Source organism: Lissotriton helveticus, chromosome 7, assembly GCF_964261635.1.
Source record: "Lissotriton helveticus chromosome 7, aLisHel1.1, whole genome shotgun sequence".
NCBI lineage: Eukaryota > Metazoa > Chordata > Amphibia > Caudata > Salamandridae > Lissotriton > Lissotriton helveticus.
This window is the reverse complement of record NC_136068.1, coordinates 1,543,232,618-1,543,250,892: the sequence shown is the minus strand read 5'-3', so window position 1 is coordinate 1,543,250,892 and position 18,275 is coordinate 1,543,232,618. Positions and strand designations below refer to the sequence as shown.

Sequence of the window (18,275 nt, the reverse complement as noted above, 5' to 3'; positions counted from 1 at the left end):
AATGCATAATATAATGTTGCATAATATAATGTTAATAGCTACAAATTAACTTGAGTGGAATGAGTGCAATAGATGTATGAAGCACAACTGTTACCCCAGATCTTTCTGAAAGATGGAATTATTTATATGTTATGGAGATAAGAAGGTAGGGAATTCCAGTGCTTGGCTGCATAAAATTATTAAAGAGATGGAAATCGATATAAATATGTCTATATATAAAAAATATAAAAATATAAATAATATAAATAAATACATATAATATAAATATAAATAATATAAATATATAAAAAACCTAAAGTAGGAAATAGACGTAGTCTGCTGGGTTAGTCTTTACTTTGGAAGCAAACATGTAAATTCTAAACCCGGCTTCCCATACTTGGTCAAATTGTGTGACCCTAAGAAAATCAGTTTCTTTCTCTTTTTTACTTATTTGCCAACAATGAGAGTACTAACACACAGGAATAAGACTATGCAGTCTATAAAAAGCAAGAAATTATGACCCACCCTAGAAACCCCTACTAGTCAGTTTTACCTTAGTCACGTCTACTCACCTGTTTTAAACTACAAATGCAGCTACTCCCAATAATCACCTTAGAAAGTTCTAGAATCAGAGGGGTGGGAAACTCCCATTAAAACTTTGTGAGATTCCACTGAATTCTGCCAATGGGTGTAAAATATGCATGTCACACTGCTTGCTCTGCAATTTAGCGCCAGTCGGGCAAGCAGCAATGAAATATTTGTGCGCACGGCACCATGCAGTGTGCAAGATCATGCAGCCAATCTAGTTGATTTTGCTGCTGCGCAGTTAGAAAATCTAGTAGCAGTAAATCAACTTGATAAGCAGCACTCTGACCGTGACCGTTCTCGACTGCCCGCATTTTAAAATCGCACTAGGGGACGCCAAATCTCACTCACCAGTTTTCATTTGTGGACCCTCGCGCTAAATAAATTCCACCATGCTGCGATTTGTGGAATTTGCCCAGAGCTCCATATTACAAGAGTAAAGCGGAATTATCAAATTCTGCTAATTCCATGGGCGGAATCATTCTGCCCACCCCTAGCAAAAAGGTCCTGTAACTAGGCGTCACTGATGAGTGACAGACATACAAACCAATTGTAAGTGACCATTCTTGAATGAAGTACCGATTATTCTTGAGGTACTTGAGTGAAATTAGGTTATGGTTTTGTGTGCATACAAGGTGTAGAAATATGAGTACTGTTCCATACGCTTCCCATAGGATATTGAGCTTTTGAAAACTGCCCACAAGGGCATGGGTCTGGTACTGTGCTACAGTGCCAAACTCTAGTGCCCACAAGTAAAAGATCCTCATCTTAGAGCCTCAAGTACAAAGTGCTCATAGATACCACGTTTCTACACTTCCCACAATTGACAGTTCTGTATATTGCCCACCATTACTAGCTCTGATCAAGCTGCTCTCATATGTGATTCTCTATATGTGGCGGTCTATTTGGTCTTGTGCCTGTGTAAGTGGGAAACATTATATTATATAGGTTTTACACATGTCTCTTGTGTGGGTGCTGTCTTCCTTCTTTATATTTGTAATTGGTGTGATCTACCATGGAATGTTGAGAGATCCTATAGTTGTGTCTGTGGCAGATACCGTGAGGGTGGTGTAGTGTGCCTGGTGTGAGGGAATCGACTTGACAGGTAAGGGTTTATTTAATGACAGATATACCATGCCTCATTATCTCAACCCTAACTCACATTTCTTTCTCTTTGTATTAACATGTCATTATTCTGAACTTATTCATACACGTTATTTTTGCCCCGGTTCTTCTGCTCAGTTCATGAAGGTGAAATTGTTGTCATCAAGGTGCAATACGTAGTAACATTGGGAGTAGTGAGGCTATCTTTAAAGCATGGCACCAGTTAGCACATATGAACTCAGGGGCGTATTTACAAGCCATGTGCGCCACCAGAACATCACTATTTGTGATGTGTCCGTGGTGCACAGCGCTTAGCCATATCAACAAGGCCACGTAAAGCCACCCTGAGTGGCTTTTCATGGACTTGTAAATATGGAGTAAGGCGCTGACTTGCCTTGATGTGTGTTAAAGAGGCGTTCCCTGGGGGTTGCTGTGGGTGTTCCCACACATCACCCATGGACTTGGACACTGCCCAGAATTTACAATGTCTCATAAACCTGGGGCAGCGCCAAAACCTTGCGCTTCCCTATAGAAGGTGTAACGAGGAGAAATGTTTATATTTCTTCTAGTTTTTCCACTTTCCACGTGTGCTACGTGCAGCACACATGGAATGAGGAGAATACCTCCAATGATTATTTTTGTGTAGGAAGGTCTCCCTTCCTGCACAAAAGCAATCCTGCCAACAGCACTGACACCCTTGCCCCATGGTGCTAATTGTGCACTTGCACTGGCTGAAAGTACAGGAATGTACTGTGTCTTGTAAATATGCTGCATTCCTGTCCTTTCAATTGGCATTGGGGAGCGCAGCAAAATGACCTGCGTGCTGCCCTATGCCAAATCTTTGTAAATAAGACCCTTAGTGAAAATAAACAATGGAAGTAAACATTGTGTTTCTGGGGCGATACTGATTTTTGGGCACCGGAGTGATTGTCAGAGCTGTCTGGGTATTACGCAGGTGTTGGTGAGGAGGTTGTGAATAAGGGTAGGTGCCAGAGTTATGTGTGCATATTGTATACTAAAATGTGTAGAATACTATGGAATAAAGTACATAGGGGCACATGCATCAAGCATTTTAGCGGTCGCAAATGGGCCGATTTGCAGAATTGTCCTGTTAGCGACTTGAAAAATGCCTTTTCTGATGCATGTACCTTTTTGCGTTCACAAAATAGGTAAAGGCAATTTTTTGCGATTACCTCAATTGCGAATGAATTTAGGGAATCACAATTTGTGCTTCCCTATTTGAGATGCAGGTAGCATTTCCTAAATGCGAGTGTGCATTTAGGAAAAGCTAATTACCATTAACTTGAAGTTGATGATAATTTGTGCATGCATTGGAATATGCAAAAAATACATTTTGCAATGCTCTATGTAGCGCACACATGCCCTTAGGGGATGTGTGTGCTGCACATTAGCATTTTTACCTTTTTCAGGGGTGACTCAGGGGGCGGTAGGCTCCCATGCACCCTTGGATTTGCATTCGCAAATTGCGATTACCAATTTGGTAATCCCAAATTGCGAATGCATTTCCATTCCTTCCTATGGGCCTGTATGCCCGTAGGAATGAATGGGAATGCATTCCCTAATAGCGATTCGCAATTTGCGAATCGCTATTAGGGAATGATAAGGATTCTCTAGATTGATGACAAATCCTTCAAGCATAGGAATTTGCGATTACCAAATACTGAATACTTAAAATTCGCTACTTGGTAATCGCAAATGATTACCTTGATGCATGTGCTCCATAGTTTATAATGATGGTATGTATGGTGTTTGTGGATTTGCACCTTGAGCTACAATGTGTAATGGTGATGTAAGTGTTGTCTGAGTCTTAAGGTATGTCCTAAAGAAACCCTGTGTGCATTGTGATTGAGTGTGGTGTGTGGTACCCCTCTTGGGACATGATAACAAGATGTGCTATTTGACTTGGGGTTGAGCAGGTGGGATGTGATACCCCTTTTGAGTTGTTTTTCACACAATCCTGTGTGTGAGGAGGGGTTGAGATCCTAGATTTGTGGTACCCCTGTTAGGATGTGATACACAAGACATCATGTGTGAGTTGTTGGGCTTCAGTGAATGTGGTGTGATATCCCTGTTGAATTATGACTGCAATGTCTGCAAGATGCCTGTTATCAGTCAGGGTTAGCCTTATTAAGTTATGCTGGTGAAATAACTTTATTTGAACTGGTGTTATTCAGTTGGGATGTGGTACAGCGGTTTAGTTATCATTGCCTGATACACTGCATGGTGTGGGATTGAGTAGGCTTAATGAGGTAGTCATATTCCATAATGTGCACAAGGTCCATTCTGAGCATGTCCCTCATCAAGGGTAAAAGTATGTTTGCATAGTTTGCAAGCCACGTTTTTCTGTAGGGTATGATTTATGAAGTTGTTTTTCAATCCTCATTGTTTTGCCAACGACTTTGGCATACCATGTGACTCAATTTGGCTTGGTAGAGCTGTTGCGTGAAAAATATCATGTTCCTTGATGTTCCTAGTGGGGTTCACCTTTCATATTAAACCAGTAGAATGCATCCACTACAACAAGTCTGCACTTTTGCATCCACTACAATGAGTCACCACCACTATGATATCATAAGAATGTAAGGAATATTTCAATAAGGTCATTTACAACACATTACATTTACAGCACACGGGCAATAAGAGTTTAAATTACCTAGGGATGGGGGTGAAGAGCTTTTTGTAAAGGGTTGAGTTTTTAGTGTTCAGGGATTTGTGGTGATAAGGGTTTTTTATGGTTCAGATGTGCGTAGTTGTATGAGATTTTTAGGATTTGTGCAAGGGTGGTGTTAAGAGGTGGTTGGCAATAGGTATTAGGGGCACAGGGAAGGACAGAATAAAGGTGTGGTAACTAGTAAGTTTGATAGAGAGCTGTTGGGTTTGTAGCGAAGTAGGTAAGCATGTTATTTACATCATAAATGATTGTTTTTTATTTTGAATTGATTTTATGTCAATAAAATGTTTGATTGGTGATTAGTTATGTAAATTACAAATTAATTGTTGTTTTAATTATTGAACACTTTTTATGATTTTTAATCTGTATCTACTTTTGTACAGTTATATTAGTAATTTATGTTTTAATTGACGGTTGTTGGATTTGTGGAGACTAGGGTGGGAAGGTATTTAAATGATATATTTTTTAATTTTTCTTTTAATGAAACATTTAATTGGTAATTGGTAATTGTTTATTTGTTGTTCTTAATTAAATTATATGGACTAATAAGTGCATTTATTAATAACATTGGTAAAATGTATTTTGTTGTTGATTATTTAATTATATTTGTTTTTTCATTAATGATTTCATGTCATTATTGTTTTAGTTATCATTTTTAGGGCTGTGTTTCTTTGAGTAGTAGGAAGGGAAGTGGATTTTTTTTTTTTTACATTATTGTTATATCATTAATGAGTTTGACATTTAATGTAATTATATACCATATTGTTTTATTAGTTTTTTTTTTAAACATCTTTTTATTGAAAAAAAACAGTTCCATCATAAGACACATTATGGAGCAGTGAAAGAGCAGTAGTGCTTACAGTATAAAAATCACATCCATTCAGTCATTAGCAGGTACAGTGACGATCTGCCTCCAATCTAGTGTGTCCTGTAACCCAACTCCATCCTTCGGGCCACCCCTCACCCTCCTAGCCATCCTCCCTCTTGCCCTCCCCTCCTCCCCTAACCCCCCATCAGAAGTGCAAGCCGTATCAGAGTCTAAGTCCATAACCTCCCTGGAAGGAAGAAGCATTTGCATGTCGCGGGTGGTGCCCGACAGGGTAAGGCTCCATCACTCATCCTCCGGGGTGCCCAGCCACTCTCCTCTGTACCTCCTCCAGGCCTGCCAGATCTTTTCCCATTTTTTGGGGCAACCCCGACTGTTGTAGATGACCTTTTCCGCCCTCTGGCACCAATCCATGTCTCGCTCCCATTCCTCTATCATTGGTACCAGGTCACTCCCCCAGAGACGTGCGCTATTCCTCTTTGCCACCATGCTAGCGAAAGCCAACCACACCTTATCTCCCGTGGGCCACGTTACCTCTCCCGTGACTGCTAGTATATGCCACCTGGCCTCTAGCGGCACCTCTGCCCCTACCACTTCCTCCATTATGTCCTGCAGCCTAACACAGTATGAACGAATTTTGGGGCAGTCCCAAAGGATGTGGCAGAATGTGCCCTCGTCCCCGCACCCTCTCAAGCAGAAGTGTGATGTCGCATATCCCATTTTAAATTGCACCGTGCGTGGGGTGTAGGACCTGTGAAGGATACGGAGCTGCACCAAGTGGAATCTTGCCCGAATCGCCACTTCCCTGGGACACTGCAGGGCCTCATTCCAATCATCATCCTCTAGCAAGCCCAAATTGGACTCCCATTTTTCCCGCAGTGGTCCGAGTGTATCTGTATTAGTTTCTTATAGGTGAGTGATATAGCTTTATCGATCATTGGATCCAATAGCAGCCTGTCTTCAAGTGGGCGTATTCAGGTATCTGGTCCCCTTGTGATAAATGTGAATATATAGCATGTTTGAATTGCTGATAATGGAGGAGTTCACCATTCCCCATCTGGAATTCAGACTGTAAAGCCGCGAATTCCACCACCTGCCCCCTCTTCCAGACATCTCCCAATAGATCTATGCCTATCAGGCTCCACTGGTGTAGATCACGGAGTTGAACTACTTCTCTAAGGAAGTCGCCCTTCCATAGGGGCGTCTGAGCCGTGAGCTTCCTCTCCCAACCGAGCAATTTTGTTGCCCGCTTCCATATCTGGACCACCACCGCGGTCGGGGGGCAGAGGCAGACTACGCCGTGCCCTAGAGTAGAGGGCCGCCAAATAGGTATCCGCGCCCAGGGCCACACGATCCACCCGATATGCCGGTTCCTCCTGCGGGGCAAAAACCCATCCGTTAACATTAGCCAACTGAGCCGCCCAATAGTAGAGGCGGATGTCAGGGACAGCCGCGCTGCAGCTTACTAAGAGCAATCCACGGACACCCCCCGCTCCACAGAAGGGAACGCTGCTCCGCCTCCACCATTTTAAAGACCTGATCCGGGATCGGAAAGGGACAGCTCTGTAGCACGTACAACAATCGTGGCAGGGCCATCATTTTAAATAGTAAAGCTCTGCCCATGAGGGAGACCGGAAGGGTCCGCCAGTGTTGCATGTTGCTGTGCAGGCGGTCAAGTTGTGTCTGCACATTGAGCCGGAAAACCTCTGAGGCTGTCAGCGTAATCCATATCCCTAGATAGCGAAACGTCTCTCGCCACACCAGGCCCTCACATCCGACCACTACGGACGGTTGGGGTCCCGTCAAAACATAGCCGAGGGATTTGCTCCAGTTTACACGATACCCGGAGTATTCCCCAAAAGTACGCAATATAGCCATTAGACGTTGTATCGATTCCGCCGGTCTCCGGGCGTATAGCAGTATGTCGTCGGCATAGAGCGAAATACGTTCTTCCCAACCGCCTCCCATTTTTATCCCCCACACCCCAGGGTCTATCCTCACCCAGTGCGCCAGTGGCTCCAGTGCCAGGGCAAAGAGGGTCGGGGACAGGGGACAACCTTGTCTCGTGCCACGTCCCAATCGGAACTCACGAGACATGGTCCCATAACTCGGACTCGCGCCAGCGGCCCCGTGTACAGCAGTTTCACCCAGGAGCAGAAATTTTCTCCGAAACCCAGTTTCTCCAGTACGGCGTAAATATAGCACCATTAGATACTATCAAAGGCCATATGGGCGTCAAGGCAGAGCAGGGACGCCGGAACCCCGGCGGGCACGGCGACTGTCTGGAGAACCCTGAACAGACGGCGTAAATTGAGTCTCGTGCTCCGGTGGGGCATGAAGCCCGACTGGTCCAGTGATTGGATCACCGCTCCCAGGCGTGTACAAAGGATCTTTCCAAGGACCTTCGTCTCATAATTAAGGAGGGAAATAGGCCAGCATGAGCTACATTCGCCCTGTGGTTTCCCCACTTTAAGGATCACCACGATCGTGGCTAATTGCAGATCCCTCGGGAGTTGCCCCGCGTCCCGTGCCTCAAGGAGCATATTGTACATATGCGGTGTGGTGTGGCTAGCCACACAACGGAACGCCTCAGCCGGAAAACCATTGGGCCCTGGGGCCTTCCCTGTCTGCAGATCCACCATGGCATCCTCCACTTCCTTGACCGTAATGTCCGCTTCCAGCACATCCCTATCCGCCGCCTCCAGCACCGGGAGCTGCAGGGGGGCCAGGAAGTCACGACATTCCTGGTCATCACGAGACGTATGCGATCGGTAGACCTCCTTATAATGGCGCGCAAAGTCCTCCGCTATGGCCCTGCTCCTGGTACTCACCGACCCATCCGGGTGCTCTATATTCGGTACCCAACTACAGTCCCGATCTCTCCTCTCCAGCCAGGTGATCATTTTGTTCGCCTTATCACCCAGGTCATACACTCTACGCTGGGTGGCCAGTGCATGCGCCCGTGCTTGCTCCATCTGGATATCTTTTACTTCTTTGCTGAGGATTCGCACCCTATGTAGTCTAACTCGGTCTTGTTCTGGGGTAAGCCCCGTCTCACTGTCCAGAGCCATAAGCTCCACCTCTAAACGCTCCACCTGTGCATACTTATCCTTACGCCTCCTCCCTACTTTAGCTTGTACAAAATCTCTGGCCACAGTTTTATACGCCTCACACACTATCCCGGGGGAGTCCACGGAAATATGTTGTCATCAAAATATTGGCCCACTCTCTCCCTGAATCGCTCCTGAAAGTCCTTATCCTTAAAGAGAAAAGAGTGAAGCCGAGGAGGGATGCTCCAGTCCCGGGTGGGACCTAACAACTGGACCCCCACCGGTGCGTGGTCCGAGATTCCTCTAGCCTGAAGGTGCCCATCTCGAAACAGGTTTATGCAGTCTGCGCGTGTGAGAATATAGTCGATCCTAGAGGAGGACCCATGGGCTGCTGAAAGGTGCGTGTACTGTCTGAGGTGCGGGTTGTGTGCCCTCCATAAATCAATTAGACCCATTGCCTGCGTAAAGTCCCTGAGGTGGTGTATCATCCCCGATCCAGTGAGGGCATCGACCTATCCAAATCTCTGGCCATCACATCGTTCATGTCCCCACCCAGCACTAATGTCCCTGGAGGCAATTCCAGCAACAACTTCCCCACATCCGGGAGGGTGGACGCGTGCAATCTCAGAGGTATGTATAGCAAGCAAAAGTTCAAGGGGCGACCCTCCCATTGCGCAGACAGTGCCGCATAGCAACCCAGGAGATCAGACCAGCTTCTTCCCAGAACCAATGGTAGTGAATTTTTAATAAGTATACCCACACCCCTTGAGCCTGTCATAAAACCAGAGTGTGCACGTAGGGTGTAACCGAATCTGTACAGGGCCTTACAGTGATTCCCCAGCAGATGTGTCTCCTGTAGGAGGACGACATCTGGAGCATGTCTACGGAGGTATTGTAAAACGACCGTCCGCTTGATTTTATTCTGCAGGCCATTCACATTCCAGGATAAGATGTCTATATGTTGCGTCTTAGGTGAGTGTGTGCCTGCTATGTCCTCCGCCAATGCTTAATGTGGAAGACCCATACCCTCCCTCCACCCCCCTCCCCCCCGCCCCGTAAATGTGTCAATGGAATCAGAACCATGATAGAATACAAAAAACAAGAATTGGTAACTGAACCAAGCCCCTCGTTCGCCCCCTCAACAGCCCCCCTCCCTGCTACCCTGTCACTCCCGCCAACCGTGCCGGACATCCCCAATAAGTAGAGCACCTGTAGAACTTAAAACGATAACCTTAGGGGTGAGTGGTGCAGCCAATCCCACCCTCCGGGGCTCTCCCCCCCTTACCCCCCGTACAATACCATAAGTAGTCCAACGAACGTCAGAGCCAGAACCAAAGGCCCAGGATGGATAAGCAACCCCCCCTTAACGTAGCTAGTGCCCCCCGCTAGGGAGAGGACGAGCGGCCATCACAGGTACACGAGTCCAGGCGAGATCTATATGTACAGGACCCCTGCTCAAAACAATCTCCCCCCCCCTTCAGGATATCAGAAAGAGGAGCCTTCACAGTCTCGACAAACATTACTATGTCATCGGTATAGAGTCAAAATATCGAGTTTTAAATATCGACTACACATAATATCGAGTAAAAAATATAGAATGGACATAATATCGACTAGACATAATATAAAGTACCAAAATATCGACTAGAAAATTTTAATATCGAATAGAATGGACATAATATCGAATCAAAAATATAGAATGGACATAATATCGACTAGACATAATATAGACAACAAAAATATCGAATTTTAGGTAAGTTAACCCCTTCGCTGCTGGGCCGTTTCCGCCGCTGTGCGGTAAACAAATGAACAGGGCGGGGCCGTGACGAACCCCAGCCGTCATCCGCACACGAGCACTGCGGAGCGTGACGGCTGGGGTTCGTCACCAGCATGCAAGGGGTTAATATTAATTTTTATTTTTTGTGTAATATAATTCTGTAGCGGGTTATGGGTTTATAGGGGAATAGGGTGGGAAGTAATTTAATTACAATTAATTAAATATGTTATTTTATGTATTGTTATTTATTTAGAATTAATTGTTAATTAATTATTAATTGGTAATTAATTCAAATATAATTGCTAATTAATTTTAATTGATTAATTGATAAATATATTAATTTTAGTAATTTATTTTCTGTAGCGGGTTGTGGGTTTATGGGCAATAGAGTGGGAAGTAATTTAATTATAATTAATTAAATATGTTAATTAATTAATTGATTGGTATTTATTTTGAATAAATTGTCAATTATTTTTAATTGGTAATTAATTAATTGTTAATTGATAAGTAATTTTAAATAATTGTTTAATTGACAATTATGTGAATAATATTATTTTATTTTCTGTAGCGGGTTGTGGGTTTATAGGGGAATAGGGTGGGAAGTACTTTAATTATAATTAATTAAATATGTTAATTAATTAATTGATTGGTAATTATTTTGAATAAATTGTCAAATATTTGTATTTATTTTTTATTTTTATTTGTTTATTGTTCTTAGCACAGCAAACTAACAAACACATCTCAAGTTGACTTTCAGCCTATACATCATGCAATAGTAAAGTCCAAAATAAAGTCCAAGTTATTTATATTTTAGCTTTCAAGAGAGACAAATTCATGACTCATAATAGTCTCGGAAGGAGCCCCAAATTTTGATGCCCAGTCTTTTTTTCCTTGATCCTTTGATTGAAAATAAACTCCACTCCAAATTATATAAGCTCAGCATTTTAGCACGCCATTGCAGAAAGTCCGGTGGTTTTTCCTGTAACCATTCCCTGGTGATACAAAGGCGTGCCACTGTCATTGCAAAAAAAATAAAATGCTGGTGTGGAAAAAGTATGTCCAGGTTGTTGTCTTTCTGTATTTTTCCTAACAGCATCATTGCTGGAGAAATAACTATCGTTGTTTTAATCACTGAAGAAATAAACTTTTCCAAGTGCTTAATAAATCCCTTTAACTTAAGACAATTATAAAAAACATGTACCGCTCCGGCGTCCTCCTCACCACAGCGGAAACATTTACCCTGACTTCCCACTATCCATTTCGCCATTCTCTTGGGCGTGTAATATAAATCATATAGTGACTTAAAAAACTGAGCTTTCAAATTTGCCGACATGAGCCCTTCCTTAGACAAGATTAACAGATCTTCTACATTAATCTCGGAATCACCTAACGACTCTCTCCATTTCAACTGCACTCTATCTGTGTCGTCTTTTTTAGCAGAGATCAAGGATTGATAAATTACTCCAATTTTAGCTGATCTACGTATTTCTTCAATAACTTGATGTTGATTTAAACTCCCACCCCTTCGAGTTAAATAATCCCGTATTTGGAGGTATTTAAAAAAGTACCATCTAGGCAGTAAATATTCATCCTTGATCTCTTCAAAAGATTTACACTTCCCATTTATGTTGACCATGTGTCCTAGCGTCTTAATACCTTTTTGCTGCCACTTATTAGCCATTACATCAGAAAAAATGCCTGGTAAAATCCTATGTGCATTGAACGGAGTATAGTATGACACTCTTGGTAATTCCATGTTTTTCATGAACCATTTCCAAACCTTGAAAGCCCCCATGATTACCTTGAACCTTGTTCGCTTGAAATAACTCCCATCAATTTCTTTTACAAGAATAAGTTTTGCATTGGAACCCAACTGCATATCAAAAATATTTGGCATGTTAACATCATCCATTTCATTAACTCCTGTTATTAAAATGTTCATTTTCAATAAAAAACAAGTGACGTAATAAAGGAAAAAATCAGGTATCCCCATTCCTCCCCTTAAGATTGGCAACGTCATGTATTTCATTGCCCTTCTAGGTCTCCCCGGGCTCCATATAAATTTCCCGCATTTAGATTGCAAGTTCTGTATTTTATCCTTAGTGATTTCTAAAGGTATCGATCTAAACAAATGCAATACCTTTGGCAGTATATTCATTTTTATCACATTTGATCTTCCAATGATAGTTAAATACAGCCTTTCCCATCTATCCAGGGATGCCGTAATTTTTGCCATTAAAGTATTCCAATTAACTTGCACTATTTCCGCCATATTTGCCCTGATTAGAATTCCCAAATAGGTCACCTCTTTAACCACCCTACTATCGGCCCAAACAATTGTATCAGAACAAAGAATTTGAGTTTTGGTCTCGTTCAATTTATAACCTGTTATCAGTCCAAAAATATGTGCTAATCGTTCAATTTCTTTAATTGCTGTTGCAGGATTAGTTGTTGCCACTGCTATGTCATCGGCGTATGCAAACACCGAAAAATAAAGATTCTGAACTTTATAAGGGGTGATCAAAATATTCTGGTCTAATAACTCAATAAAAGGGTTTATATAAAGAGCAAATAAAAGAGGAGAGCATGGGCAACCTTGTCGTGTACCTCGTGTTATAATGACATTGTCAGAAAGTTGGCCCATGACTGATATATTTGCTACTGGTTTTAAATACAAAGATTGTATTGCTCTAATGAATCTTCCCCCAAATCCCATTTTACTCATTGTTTGCCAAAGATACTCCCATTGCACGCGATCAAACGCTTTTTCCGCGTCCAGCAGAATCAGTGCTAAGTCATTCTTATATACTGAAGCCGTATCAAAGAGAGATATAACTGTATTTACATGTTCTGTCGTCCCCCTTCTAGGGATAAATCCATGTTGATGTTGTGAAACTAAAGGGGTAATACAATCTGACAGCCGATTAGCTAAAATTTTAGAGTAAATTTTATTGTCAGAGTTTAACAGCGAAATCGGTCTATATGACCCTACACAATCTGCCGGTTTCCCTTTTTTACAAAAAACGGCAATAGTAGCTTCCGCCCATGTTCTTGGGGGATTCCCCACCTGCGCTTCCCTCACTGTTTTTAGAAGTTCTTTTTTAATGTCATGATAAAATTGTAAGTATATTTCACTTGGTAGTCTGTCGGGACCAGCGGCTTTACCCTTTGCTAAACTGTTAACAGCTCTATCCAACTCCTCCTCTGTAATTATATCCTCTAGGCCCAGAGAGACAGTTGAGTCCACCTTTTTTAGGCCCTTTGCAAATAGTGTGTTCCAGTTTAATCCAGAACAAAGTGGTCCCTCATATAGCTCAGAATAAAATCGTTGGAAAATTTTAAGTATCTCTTGTGGTGCCGAATGTGTCGTGCCTTCAGAATCTCTGATTTGAGCAATATTTCTGGCCGACTCTTTGATGCGTAATTGAATCGCCAGCCTTCTCCCGATTGTTTCACCATATTCATGACTATCCATTTTTAAAGAGAGATACTTCCTAGCATTTTCCTGAGACCAGATACCTGTTATTTTTGCTTTGTCCCTAGCAACCTTATCCTCCAATTCAGTTAGACTTGGCCCTTTGTTGATTATCTCCTGCATTAATAATGTTTCCGACAAAATTAATTGATCATATAAGCTATCTAGCTCTAATTTGGCTTTTTTCCGAACCCTGGATGAAAAACGTATACATTCTCCCCGAAATCCAGCTTTAAAAGTGTCCCATATTATGGCTTGTGAGCTGGATCCCTCATTCTCTTCAAAATATAACTTTATCCATTTTCTTATATGTTCTTGAAACTCCTCATTAAAAATTAGCTTCCTATCAAATGTAAAACTAGTTTGTCTGGGTTTGTTTAAATCCATATCAATCTCTAATAATAACGGGGAGTGATCAGATGATATTCTAGGATATATTGAAATAATTGCACCTGACGTGATTGAAATAGGGGAGAAGAAATAATCAAGCCTGACTAATTTTTTATGTGGGTAGGAGTAAAATGTGTACCCATTATCTTGTGGTCTTAGTTGTCCCCAAACATCCACTAACCCATGATCTTGTATCAAGCTTGCCAATGCCTTATATACTTTTGGTTTGCGGCCTTTATACATGGCCCGCCCTTCCTTTATAGCAGTGTTAGTCAAATTTATGTTCATGTCCCCACAAATAATTATGGGTTGAGTCAAATATTTTTAATTGGTAATTAATTAATTGTTAATTGATAATTATTTTTTATTAATTGATTAATTGATAATTATGTGAATAATATTATTTTATTTTTAGTAGCGGGTTGTGGGTTTATAGGGGAATAGGGTGGGAAGTAATTTAATATAATTAATTAAACATGTAATTAATTGGTATTTATTTTAAATAAGTTGTTAATTAATTTTTAATTGGTAATTAATTAATTCTTAATTGATAACTAAAATGTATTAATTGATTAATTTATAATTATGTGATTTATATTAATTTATTTTCAGTAGAGTGGGGATATTACAATTTACCCCTATGCTATCCAACGCTTTCCCTACTGTTGCACTCTCGAGTGGGAATAGTAATTTTTACCCCTACGCTATCCAACGCTTTCCCTACTGTTGCACTCTCTGGAGTGGTAATAGTAATTTTTACCCCTACGCTATCCAACGCTTTCCCTACTGTTGCACTCACTGGAGTGGGAATAGTAATTATTACCCTTACGCTATCCAACGTTTTCCCTACTGTTGCATTCGCTGGAGTGGGAATAGTAGTTTTTACCCCTACGCTATCCAACGCTTTCCCTACTGTTGCACTCTCTGGAGTGGGAATAATAATTTTTACCCCTACGCTATCCAACGCTTTCCCTACTGTTGCACTCACTGGAGTGGGAATAGTAATTTTTACCCCTACGCTATCCAACGCTTTCCCTACTGTTGAACTTATTGGAGTGGGAATAGTCATTTTTACCCCTATGCTATCCAACGTCTTCCCTAATGTTGCACTCTCTGGAGTGGGTATAGTAATTTTTACCCCTACGCTATCCAACGCTTTCCCTACTGTTGCACTCGCTGGAGTGGGAATAGTCATTTTTACCTCTACGCTATCCAACGCTTTCCCTACCTACTGTTGCGCTCGCTGGAGTTGGAATAGTAATTTTTACTCCTACGCCATCCAACGCTTTCCCTACTGTTGCACTCTCTGGAGTGGGAATAGTAATTTTAACCCCTACGCTATCCAACGTTTTCCCTACTGTTGCACTCGCTGGAGTGGGAATAGTAATTTTTACCCCTACGCTATCCAACGCTTTCTCTACTGTTGCACTCGCTGGAGTGGGAATAGTAATTTTTACCCCTACGCTATCCAACGCTTTCCCTACTGTTGAACTTACTGGAGTGGGAATAGTAATTTTTACCCCTACGCTATCCAACGTCTTCCCTACTGTTGCACTCTCTGGAGTGGGAATAGTAATTTTCACCCCTACGCTATCCAACGTTTTACCTACTGTAGTGTAGCTCCTATTTTCCCAATAGGCTCTGCGCATTGGAATAGTACCTACAGCAGTAAAGGCCTAGGCCAGACGTTAACTAGGTCTACTACTGTCGATACTAGACTTAATTTTTGGGTTTGCCAGCTAAGCTCAGAGTTCGCTAGAAACTTTCTCGAATGTTCAAGGAAGGAATTAACTCCCCTGATTAGACAAGAAGGGATTTAGTTTCTGACAACCATAGAACATGACAACTTTGCTCTCCCCTAATCAAGAGTCAATCTCGAGAGTCGTGTGAGCACAAGGCAATTATTTTACTCAGTCAGTACGTGCATTCTTAGTCTCATCAGAATGTAGAGAAAAGGAAGAGACGGGCGTGTTCAATAAAAGATGTTATTTATTGATCAGTCTCTTTTCTCATACATGAGAAATGGATCGATATTATTGCAATACTTATAGTTAAGTAAAGTGCATACATTAAAAGCAATAGTATAAAATAATACTGTAAAAACATTGATATGGTTTCTGAGCCATATGATGTTTAAAATTATTAAAATATATTTACATACACATATACATTTGACTAAACGTACTCAACTGGTGTTTCTAAATACGCCTACCCCGTGTACCTGACCTAAGTCTAATGCGTGGGCGGGAATAGAAAGTTACAGTTTAAGTTAAGTTTGTTTTTGCCAAGTGAATAACTAAAGAATTCTCTGTGAGGGGTTATTCAGTTCTGTACCTGGAATTTAGGATGAATGAGGAATGGTATCTCGTTCTCTGCTCTCGATATTCCAGGCTGCCTGCGAGGGCTGCCCAGAAGCGCCGGTGCTGGGTCTCTCGGCTTGAGATAGCAGCGCGTCTCTCAGCGCGTCAGGAAGGCGGGGCTGCGCCAGCGGGGTCTGCTTCTGCTCTCGGCTTCGGCAAGTATGGCTGCTCCGTCTTGTCACCACGCGTGTGTTTGCATAGGGCAAGATCGGCAATATTTATACCTTAAAGGTGCCGAGATTGACATAAGGATGGACATAGATACGTCAATAAAGATGTCATACGACTTGCTCGTTAGCACATTCTTTACTAAAGTTCTCTGTGAAATCAAAACAATGGCCGCACGGATTATCCAGGTTGTCATAGGTTTGATTTGTTATGAGAACGTCGTATGCCTTATCAGGGGCTGGAGGAATGTCGCTTGTCTAATTAGATCTCAAGCGTTATGACCTAATCAGATAACACGTTCCTGTGCCGTAGTGTGACTGCGTCAGATAACGGTATCTGCATCATGGGGGCTTTTCTTGCCTCATGGGCTGACTGTTAGTTAACTTGATAGTTAGTTTAACCAGAATAGGGTCAGGAATAGGGGGACTGATTCAGAACCTATAGAAATACACGACACCCACTCCACGCTAACTATGGTCATATCTACTAATCTATGCATAGTATAACATAGTACAACATACTATAGAGTATAGTGTATACCTTACCACCCCAAAATACATAAATGCATTTCGAAATTTTCAAATATACTGAAAAATTGCAGTCATATATATTGTATGCACTTAAGCTATGAATTAAATGCAAAAGTAAACACGCATTTTTATGCATTATTGCTTATTGGTATATGAGAAATACACATGAAATGGCTCTTAATATGGCTATACAGAAAGGAAGTTCGAGACCATCTCATCACATAATAAAATATTTGTGAACATCCCAGCGGGCAACTAAAGTTTTATAAAGTATCTAAAAATAGAAATCTTAGTTCTCTAGGAATATTTTCTTACTTTAAGCAGAAGATAAGTGTCCCGAAAAATTTGTGAAAAATAATTTGGGGCTGCTACAAAATTGTTGTCCGTGAACTGGTGGGAAGAATTGTTCATGTGACTTTATTTTTAAAGTTGAAGGCCGAATTCAGGAAACGCCGTGTGCGAGCTTGCTCAAAAGTCTCTATTTCTGTTCTGGAGAGAACATCATATCATTCAGGCTTTCGAAAAAACTGTCAACAGCTTCATGGGAAAGTTCCACTAAGTCGGAAATAGGGGTAACCATGCATTCGTGCGCATGATTGTCTGCATTGACATTCTGATTCGCATTGCTGACAGAAGGTCGTACCTGTTCGATGCTGCTTTCATCTTGAACTTCACTACTCTTCAATCGCAGTGGTGAAGATTCCAGGAATGCCGTCATCAGGATTGGCAGCCTTTGAGGGCAGCACAAAGCGTGAACCTTGGTAGGAACCAACAGTGTATCTGCATCCACTGGCGCATCCGATTGTAGCGTCAGACAGGTGTCTAACACGCATTCTTCTCCGCATAGCAGACACCTTAGTACAGGTAAAACACACCTTTGCCACATTGGTCGAAATGATAGAAACCAAGTCATGTTTAGGTCTCTAAGCCGGGAGAGTCCCAGGATTTTTGATATCCGGTCCCGGTATCCAATGGCTAGGATCGTATCTTCCATTGTCGCGAGAGTTTGATCTGTGACATGGGTTGCCATAACGAAAAATAAGGACTAGGAATAGGATTCCTGCAATTAGTCCCAGGATCAGGGGAAGTCCGCCAAAAATCGAATGGACGAAATCTGGAAAAATACCCAGTATGGCTTTGAATGGTGTTAATGCCATCGAAAATACTGTCTTAAATACCCCTGAGATCCCATTGGTATCAGAAATATTTAAGATTTCGCTCAGGATTTCCGCGAAATGTACGGGGGAATTAGTTGATAATAATGTATGTATCTCTGCAGTCGTCCTTGCGACTTGTAGATCATATGTTTCTTTTGATGACGTGAGCCTTGTAGGCGTCT

General features: G+C 42.0%; 1 protein-coding gene across 2 annotated transcripts in view; it reads right to left on the bottom strand.

Annotated features, from left to right (window-relative positions):
• LOC144767531 (galactoside alpha-(1,2)-fucosyltransferase 2-like) overlaps positions 1-18,275 on the bottom strand; it is a 313,249-nt gene that overhangs the window by 29,543 nt on the left and 265,431 nt on the right. The window lies entirely within an intron of this gene.